At 42.8% G+C, this 8979-nt stretch overlaps 1 long non-coding RNA gene across 1 annotated transcript in view; it reads left to right on the top strand.

Annotated features, from left to right (window-relative positions):
* The first annotated feature begins 7 nt into the window (after positions 1-7).
* Positions 8-8979, top strand: part of LOC125919970 (uncharacterized) — a 37524-nt gene continuing 28552 nt past the window's right edge. Inside the window, exon 1 of the long non-coding RNA XR_007456897.1 lies at positions 8-284. This is a non-coding gene — a long non-coding RNA (uncharacterized LOC125919970). The remainder of the gene's footprint in view (positions 285-8979) is intronic.

Genomic DNA, 8979 nt, shown 5'->3' with positions numbered 1-8979 from the left:
GGCGGGAGGACCGCACTGCACCTCCCCTCCGCCGGCGTCCTTCTCCAGCGCCGAGAGGAGTCGCAGGAGCCCGACTTTGAGACATTTCAGACTCTCGGGAGAGCCTGGCAGTGCCCCCAGATGGTGAGGAGCAGAAATGGTCCGAGGCTGCAAAGATCTGTTCTTGGGAGTCAACTGCGTTCCAGTAGGACAGAGGAGCAGAATTCCTCCAAGCCCTTCGTTGTCATTCATTCAAAACCATCCATGTCCAAGCACAAAGCTGAAAATAGGTCACCACAGGCGAGGTGAGTGGGAAGGCTGTTCCAAAACGAATGCATTGAATTAAGTGTCCGACTAAGGAGACAATAAATAAAGGAGTTTAGGGTTACGCAAGAGAACGTAAATGCTGCAAAGCCTCACAATTTTATTTTATTTTATTTTATTTTATTTTATTATTATTATTTTTTCATATAATGCTTATTTATTTATTTATTCATTTTTTTAAAATATGAAATTTATTGTCAAATTGGTTTCCATACAACACCCAGTGCTTATCCCAAAAGGTGCCCTCCTCAATACCCATCACCCACCTCCCCTCCCTCCCACCCCCCATCAACCCTCAGTTTGTTCTCAGTTTTGAAGAGTCTCTTATGCTTTGGCTCTCTCCCACTCTAACCTCTTTTTTTTTTTTTTTTCCTTCCCCTCCCCCATGGGTTTCTGTTAAGTTTCTCAGGATCCACATAAGAGTGAAACCATATGGTATCTGTCTTTCTCTGTATGGCTTATTTCACTTAGCATCACACTCTCCAGTTCCATCCACGTTGCTACAAAAGGCCATATCTCATTCTTTCTCATTGCCACGTAGTATTCCATTGTGTATATAAACCACAATTTCTTTATCCATTCATCAGTTGATGGACATTTCGGCTCTTTCCATAATTTGGCTATTGTTGAGAGTGCTGCTATAAACATTGGGGTACAAGTGCCCCTATGCATCAGTACTCCTGTATCCCTTGGGTAAATTCCTAGCAGTGCTATTGCTGGGTCATAGGGTAGGTCTATTTTTAATTTTCTGAGGAACCTCCATACTGCTTTCCAGAGTGGCTGCACCAATTTGCATTCCCACCAACAGTGCAAGAGGGTTCTCGTTTCTCCACATCCTCTCCAGCATCTATAGTCTCCTGATTTGTTCATTTTGACCACTCTGACTGGCATGAGGTGATATCTGAGTGTGGTTTTGATTTGTATTTCCCTGATAAGGAGCGACGTTGAACATCTTTTCATGTGCCTGTTGGCCATCCGGATGTCTTCTTTAGAGAAGTGTCTATTCATGTTTTCTGCCCATTTCTTCACTGGGTTATTTGTTTTTCGGAAGCCTCACAATTTTAAAAGGCTATAACAAAAGGTGGGAGGAAAGGGAAAGTGGGATTTGGTGTAAAAATGATTTCCACCTCCATAATGATGGGGAAAAATATTTCGAGCTGATAAATTATAGAGATTGAAAATATGCATCTTCGTACAAAGGAACATAGTGACAAAAAAATATAATCAACTAAAATCTGGTGATTAAGAAAAGGGAGAAAAGAAAGAAATACCGTAGGGAGTCAACAGACAATCTAAAGAGATAGATGATTAAAGACATCAAGTAACATTATAATTACAATCACAGTAACAAACATGCAAACCTTTCAACTGATTAAAACATATGCACACGACTAGAAACAAAATCACAGACTGAATTGTCTGGAAAGTTACAAAACAGAAAGCACAACAAAATAATATACTGGAACTGAGACGGAACATCTTATGTGAATAAAAGTTAAATGTACTCAACGTGCTTATCTAAGAAACACAACTTCATATTCAAGCCCTAACCGTAACACAGCTTTATGTTACATATAAGAAAATGCATAAAATAGTCATTCAGAAAGCTTGAAAACACAAGAATGGAAAAGATATAACAGGAATACGCGAACAGAAAGATATTGGGGATCACAAACTTACTGATTTCAGGGCAAAAAGCATTAAATGAGATTAAGAAGAACATTCTAAAATGATAAGAGTTACAAGTCACAATGAAGAAAAAATAGGAGTATCTGCACGCTGAATAACATAATCTCATTGTGAATAGCAAACACTATAGGAGATATAAAAAGAATGAATAGTTAGAAATAATTGATGCAGTTCTTGCCAGACTCAGGGCACAAGAGGTAAGAGAGGACAGAGAAGATCTAAAAATAGAAATGATATGGTAGATCTAATATATCAAAGTCTGTGTCCTGATCCTGAAACAGAGATTACATCTTTTCAAGTGTCCTTAGAACACTCGCAATTGGCCATATGTCAGGCCACAGGCAAAATCTTAAAATACCCCAGTAAGTAGAACCACATGGATGACATTATATGATCACAATTCTATAAAACCAGAAATTAATGACAAAACAGAAAAGAAAAGATTCCTATTAACTTGAAAATGTTAAATGCTTAGATAACATTCGGCTCAAAAAGGAAAACAAAAATGAAATAGAAAATGCCTGAAAAAAGTATGAAAGTGAAAATGACATATCAGAACCATGGGATTTAGCTAAATATTACGCAGAGGAACACTCATGATTTTAAATGATCATATTAATTAAAGAGTTAGGATACACTAAATGAATTAAGCACCCATGAAAAAAAATAGAATTAGAACAAAATATACCTTTGAGAAGAAGGATGTAATGGATAAAGATAAGAGCCTAAAATCGTGGGATATAAAACAGAAAAATACAGAATTAAAAACTAAATCCAGGAGCTGATTGTTTGAAAGTAAATAGGTAAGCCATTAGCTAAACAAGAAAAAAAGAAGAAAGTACAAATGTACAAAATATGGAATAAAAGCAATTAGCTCCAGACACAGGAAAGTAAAGTTATATTAAGAGAAGACTTTGTTTGGTTTTATCAAATAAGTTAGAAAATCTGGATCAAGGAGTTAATTTGTAGGACAATATGGTTTCTTAAAATGGGCCTTAGACAAGTTATAAAATTTAAATAGACCAGGATGAGCCAGCACAGTAGCAATACCTAACAAATACACCCCAAAGAAAGCTATGGCCATTTTTGCTTAGGACTGTTAAAGTAAAAATCCTAAATAAAATATGGTATGGCATTAGGACAGAAATCCTCAGTCCTAGGGCGAGGCCCTGCCCAGTGCTGTGGGATCAGCCCTTGGCGAGAAGAGGAACATTCTGGCGGGAAGATAAACACGCTCAGGGCTGGAGTGCTCACTGAATTAGAGTCCAAGCTTTGGAGGGTTTGTTTCCAGGGTTGGCTTGGGCACCTAGGTCTGTGGGGGTCAGCTCCATTTCAGAGGTGAGGATTTCCAAAGCTAGAGAGTCATTCCTACTCCAGATCGCTGGCTCAAATGGAATCAGGCTTAGATTCAAGGTCATACGTATGCACACAGCTGTGGAATCCCAAGGCTTCTCAAAGGGCCCTGTCGCTTCTAGGAGCCTGTGGCCAACCAGGTAGTATTTCAGCCTAGCAGAAGGAAAAGGGGCAGGGAAAAAGGACTAGACATATTGAAGAATTTGCTACAGGCAGGTAACATAACTAGGAAGAGGCAGTGGTCATGGCATGAACCAAGGATGCGCACAACTCTAAGGAACATGCCCTTCACACGGGCAGGAGGGTGTGCAGTGATTGGGAAGTGGCGAGACGGAATTCTCAGTGGAAGGAACTTTGTTCCAGACATGCAGGCAATGGCTCAACCCAGCAGGAGATTAAGATCTCATTGGAGAGAGACAAGGTGGACCCGGGGCTTTCTCTCCATCCAGTCTGTGGCAGGAAGTGAGTAGACCAGACCGCAGGAGATAGCACTCATCTCTGAGGTTCACAGACATGGTGAACAGACGAAATAGACGTGAACAAATGTATTGATCCAGGGCCTGGGTGAATTTTTGAGAAGAAACCCCAAGAAGGGCCCATGATGGTCTGTGCACCTATTAATGCAGCCCACCAGCCAGCTAGCCATTCTCCCTGCATTTCTTTTCTTCTTCTTCTTTTCTTACTTGCCAGTCTGTTATTTACTTGAATGCAACTACAGGACCATGCAGGTTCCAGCTGACTGCACTGCCTCACGTATTAATCTTTCACCATGTCAGAAGAGGCAAGAACGTTCTCCGGGGTCTCTTGTAAGACCACCGATCCCATTCATGGGGCCTCCAACTTTCAAGGCCTAGCCACATCCCAAAGGCTCCACCTCCTAATACCATCACTGGGGATTAGGATTCAATGTATGAACTTGGGGAGGACACAAACATGCGGTCTGTAGCACCTGGTATTTTGCAGACTATGTTAGAAGCAACAAGGCCTGTAGAAATCATTTGGTATCATTGAAATAACTTTGAGGGCTCAAAGTGAAAACCAAGCCAGACCATTAGCAGAGAATGGGAGTGACCAGCAGCTCAGAGCCTGGAAATAAGAAGGCAAATCTTCCCATTCTGCGTCTTACAAAACTGGCACCAAGCAAGGATCCACATAACCCAGGAGAGGTCCCAAGAGAGGTAGATTTCTACAAGGAAACAGATCGTTCTCTTGGCTGCTATGGTTAGCCAACTCTTTCGATTTTTTGGCAAGTACTAAATATGTGCGTGATCCAGAATCCTCCTTGTGTAGGACTTATTATTTACTTAAACAACTGGCATCCTACTTACATTACTGCACCTTGATCCTCAGGTGACATGGTGCAGAATTACATTCATCAGATATTCCCCATAAAGATTGTTTGAGAAAAAAGCAATGAGAGTGTCTTAGCTCAGGCTGCTATCACAAAATATCACAGACGTGGTGGCTTAAACAACAGACATTGATTTTTTTGGTCATGATTCTGGAGGCTGGAAGTCTAAAATCAAAATGCTGGCAGATTCGGTTCTTGGTGAGAAGGCCCACTTCCTGGCTTGTAGGTGGCCGCCATCTTGCTGTATGATGGAGAGAGCGAGCCTTGGTTTCTTTCTCTTCATATAAGGATAATAATTCCTAAAACCAAAGCAAGAGATGTCACAATTCCAGATGTTAAGCTGCATTACAAACCTATAATCATCAAGACAGTATGGTCCTGGCACAAAAACAGACACATAGATCAATGGAACAGAAGAGAGAACCCAGAAATGGATGCATAAATGTATGGCCAACTAATCTTTGACAAAGCAGGAAAGACAATCCAATATAAAAAAGACAGTCCCTTCAGCAAATGGTATTGGGACAACTGGGCAACGACATGCAGAAGAATGAACCTGGACCACTTTCTTACACCATACACAAAAATAAATTCAAAATGGATGAAAGACCTAAATGTAAGACAGGAAACTATAAAAATCCTAGAGGAGAAAACAGGCAGCAACCTCTTTGACCTCGGCCACAGCAATGTCTTACTAGACATATCTCTGGAGGCAAGGAAAACAAAAGCAAATATAAACTATTGGGACTTCATCAGGATAAAAAACTTCTGCACAGCAAAGGAAACAATCAACAAAAATGAAAGGCAACCAGCAGAATGGGAGAAGATATTTGCAAATAACATATCAGATAAAAGGTTAGTATCCGAAATCTATAAAGAACTTACCAAACTCAACACCCAAAAAACAAATAATCCAGTGAAGACATGGGCAGAAGACACGAATAGACACTTTTCCAAAGAACACATTCAGATGGCTAACAGACACATGAAAAAATGCTCAACATCACTCATCATCAGGGAAATACAAATCAAAACCACAATGAGATACCACCTTATTCCAGTCAGAATGGCTAAGATTAACAACTCATGTTGGCGAGGATGCAGAAAAAGGGGAATGCTTTGGCACTGTTGGTGGGAATGCAAACTGGTGTAGCCGCTCTGGAAAACAGTATGGAGGTTCCTCAAAAAGTTAAAAATAGAGGGGCGCCTGGGTGGCTTGATCGGTTAAGCGTCCGACTTCGGCTCAGGTCATGATCTCATGGTCCGTGAGCTCGAGCCCCGTGTCAGGCTTTGTGCTGACAGCTCAGAGCCTGGAGCCTGTTTCAGATTCTGTGTCTCCCTCTCTCTCTGCCCTCCCCTGTTCATGCTCTGTCTCTCTCTGTCTCAAAAATAAATAAACGTTAATAAAATTTTTAAAAAAGTTAAAAATAGAACTACCCTAAGACCCAGAAATTGCACTACTAAGTATTTATGCAAAGGATACAAAAATGCTGATTCGAAGGGGTACATTGACCCCAATGTTTATAGCAGTGCCATCAACAATAGCCAAATTATGGAAAGAGTCCAAATGTCCATCGACTGATGAATGGATTAAGAAGATGTGGTATATAGGGGCGCCTCAGTGGCTCAGTAGGTTGAGCATCTGACTTCAGCTCAGGTCGTGATCTCATGGCTCATGAGTTTGAGCCCCACGTCAGGCTCTGTGCTGACAGTTCAGAGCCTGGCACCTACTTCAGAATCTGTGTCCCCATCTCTCTTTGCCCCTCCCCTGCTCATGCTCTGTTTCTCTCTCTCAAAAATAAGTAGACATTAAAAAATTTTTAAAGAAGGCGATATATATATATATATATATCTCAAACCTAATTGCCTCCCAAAGACCCCACCTCCTGATACCATCCCATTGGGGGTTCGGGCTTCAACATGTGACTTTGGAGACACACACACATGTAGTCATTAACAGAGGGTACAAGAAGAACCACACTTCTCGGGGGCTCTGAAAACTTCTGGATGCTGCCTTGTGAGGGGGTGAGGGAGAAGTAGGAAGCATGGGCTAGCTGGGCTGCTGTCTCCGTCCTGGAGTCTAGCGTGGGCCGGGTGTGGGGGTTGAGGTCCCATGGAGTTTTCCTGTAGGGAACAGGGCCACGAGCGGCATGATATTGAGAGAAGATCGGAGCCCGTTGTCTCTCGGGAAACACTGAGTGGGAGGGAGTGACATCCATAGTGGAGCATGAGGAACTTTCCACCTGTAAAATGCTGTCTTATGCCCTTAAAAGGAAGATGTGCTGGTGATCTACTTTTTGTTGTTGTTGTTCAAAGTGTCTAGAATAGGGTCCACTGGCTTTTCGTTACTTCACGCATACACTGGGTGGGGGAGAAGAAGGACTGGCTTTTTTGGGGGTGACACTTTTGACAATTCTGTGTGTTTGTAGTGCAGTGGACCCTGAACAATTTGAGGGGTAGGCAAGCCAACCGCACCCTCACCCCGCACACTTGGGAATCTGCATACAACTTTGGACTCCCAGAAAACCTAACTACCAAGAGCCTCCAGTTGACTGGAAGCCTGACTGGTAACATAAACAATCGAGGAACACATACTTTGTGCGTTCTGTGTATTATATACTGTATTCTTACAGTAAAGTAAACTAGAGAAAGCAAAATGTTATGCAGAAAATCATAAAGGGGGTGCCTGACTGGCTCAGTCGGTAGAGGACGCTGCTCTTGGTTTCGGGGTCGTGAGTTCGAGCCCCACGCAGGGCGTAGAGATTACTTTTTAAAAAATTAAAGAAATAAACGAGGAAGAGAAAAGACATTCACAGTGTCGTACTTATCTTTTAAAAACCACGCAAGTGGACCCATGTAGTTCAAACCTATGTTGCAAGACCAGGTGTGTGATTCCTTTTCCACCTGACCCTCCACGAGGTGAACTTACTCTCCCAAGGGCATGGGTAGCAAGCGCAGTGAGGAGGTGCACACACACACACACACCTGATCGCATAGCCAGTGCTCTGTCTCAGCAGCGCCGAGGGAAAAAGGGGGCTCTGGCCAAGCTCTCAGGCCAAATTAAAATGTGGTTCATGAAAAAGGAGACGGGAAGTCATCGATGAACTAGGATAGGTTCACTGAACATTTAAGAAAGAGAGCAGCCTCACTGAGTGCCTCTGATAGTTTCTGGCTCTCTACCAAGCTCTGAGGGAAAGGGGCCCTGAGAACAAAGGCAGAGTCTAGACTGTGTCTCCCCACCCCCTGATCAAAGCACAGGTAGGTGTGCAAAAGCCCTGAGTCTGAAGTGCACAGCCCTCAGGACCCACTGAGTGGAATTGGCTGTGTACCAAGCCTCCCTGCTTGGCAGGAAGGGTCTGCTCAGCTGGTTATTTGCGACCACCCCCTCTTTTCTTCTGGTTGGACTTCTGTGCATTTCCAAATCATAACATCCCATGTTTATGGACAACTTTTTGGCTTACAGACCACAGATGTAATCGCCTTCATTGTTTGGGAATCTTCTAGTTTAATTCTCAGGAGGACATCTTTTTTTCCCCCTCATTGCTATGCATATTAGAAATGTCATTCTAAGGGTGCCTGCGTGGCTCAGTCTTAAGCATCCGACTTCAGCTCAGGTTTGTGACTTCGAGCCCTGTGTCGGGCTCTGTGCTGTGTTGACAGCTCAGAGCCTGAATCGTGCTTCAAATTCTGTGTCTCCCTCTCTCTCTGTCCCTCCCCTGCTTGTACTTCTCTCTCTCTCTCTCTCTCTCTCTCTCTCTCAAAACTGCATAAACATTTAAAAAATTAAAAAAAAAAAAGAAACATCATTCTAGGGGTGCACGGGTGGCTTAGCCGGTTGAGCGTTCAACTTCAGCTCTGGTCATAATCTCACAATGGGTTCGAGCCCCACGATGGGCTCTGTGCTGACAGCTCAGAGCCTAGAGCCTGTTTCGAATTCTGTGTCTCCTTTTCTCTCTCTCTGCCCTTCCCTGCTTGTACGTGCTCTCTCTCTCTCAAAAATAATTAATAAACATTAAAAAAAAAAGAAACATCATTCTGTCTTCCACTTCCTGTCAAAGGTAACTAATACTACCTTTATTTTACAAACTGAGAATCGGAGGCTTAACACGATGGAGGAGTATAGCCCAGGCCATGCAATTAGCAGGCAAGATAAATTGTGGAGATTCTGAAGAGGGATGAGACAAGAGGCTTGTCTTGGGGTTGGGGTGGAAGGACGGCGGGGAGGACAGTCCAGGCTGAAGGCAAACATACCTAGTGACACCTAGCAAAACAAGCTGGGAGGT

Source organism: Panthera uncia, chromosome B4 (assembly GCF_023721935.1).
Source record: "Panthera uncia isolate 11264 chromosome B4, Puncia_PCG_1.0, whole genome shotgun sequence".
In the NCBI taxonomy this organism is placed as follows: domain Eukaryota; kingdom Metazoa; phylum Chordata; class Mammalia; order Carnivora; family Felidae; genus Panthera; species Panthera uncia.
This window is presented reverse-complemented; position numbering and strand designations above follow the sequence as displayed.